The sequence below is a fragment of the Mauremys reevesii genome, linkage group 23, assembly GCF_016161935.1.
Source record: "Mauremys reevesii isolate NIE-2019 linkage group 23, ASM1616193v1, whole genome shotgun sequence".
NCBI classification, from domain to species: Eukaryota; Metazoa; Chordata; order Testudines; family Geoemydidae; genus Mauremys; species Mauremys reevesii.
This window is the reverse complement of record NC_052645.1, coordinates 22,854,527-22,855,683: the sequence shown is the minus strand read 5'-3', so window position 1 is coordinate 22,855,683 and position 1,157 is coordinate 22,854,527.

The following is a 1,157-nucleotide window of genomic DNA, read 5'->3' as shown; positions in this document are numbered from 1 at the left end:
TCCACGTTGTAGGAATTAAGAGCACTTGGGGTACTCTGGCTTGCTAACGACACGTTCTCCTCCTAGGGGCATGACACACACACGCGCGCTCACGCGCTCTCTCCCTGGATGCTGGTGTATATAAAAGTAACAGTGACCAAGTCATGCCTTCCGCACAAGGCCCTGGCTTCCCCCGATGCTTGTCCTCCGGGTCCTTGTGCCCAGACAACCCTTCCATTCAGTGCTACGGCTAACGTGACTCGGTGGGGCAGGCCATGGAGCCTTTTTGCTGCAGTGGATTTGAGCCCTTTGGCAAAGCTCTCATGCCCCCTACAAATGTGTTTCTAAAGTGTTTCCAATCTGCCATATCCACCCTCCCCTTTGTTCGCTCTCCTGTGGACAGGCCCGGCGACTGAGGGCCGTGCTCATGGAGGGTTTCTCCAGCTACACTGTTTGGAGCCATTGCCAATGCACATACTGTTGTTATCGCTATATTAGCTATTGACTGCAATACCCCAATCACACTGGCAGCTGGGCACCAATAGAGTCAAGTGCTTTCCAGCGAGCCTCACCAAAGAACTTCATGAGTTTTAACTCGCCCTCCCCGACCTCCACCTCCCTCTGAGCTGAGGCCACACAAACTGTGTTATCCCGACCAGTCAAACGCCGAGCACTTTTCTGCTATTAAATGTGCTGTCTAAAGTGTGATGCGAAGCACACATCCTGCCTGCGGGTGGCTCTGGCATGCCCAGCCCCACAGGACATCCTCAGCAGGACTTGGATTAATATACACGCTACCTCCCTCTCTGCCATTTGGAAGATTTCCACTGAAACTCTTAAAAATCATTTGGGTGTCCTCATCCATCAGCTATTGGAAGAGTTATTGATAATGCAATCATTCCTCCTTGGGTCCCTCCATTTCCCTTTTTCTCTGCTGCAGACATCGTAATTTGTCACTGCCGTCCCCCTGTAACATTGAGAGATTGGAGTCTCTGCCCAGGTGGATTCCTGGAGCATTGTAAATGCAGCTCAGGGAGGCGGCCTGCATTAGTTACAGCTAACACTTATGAACAGGGCTGTAACATGCTGGAAATCACTCTGGTCTCGTACAACCCCACTAAAGTTCTGTCACAGACCCCGGGGAGACAGAGTAATGTCACTGCTTGTAAGTACACTCA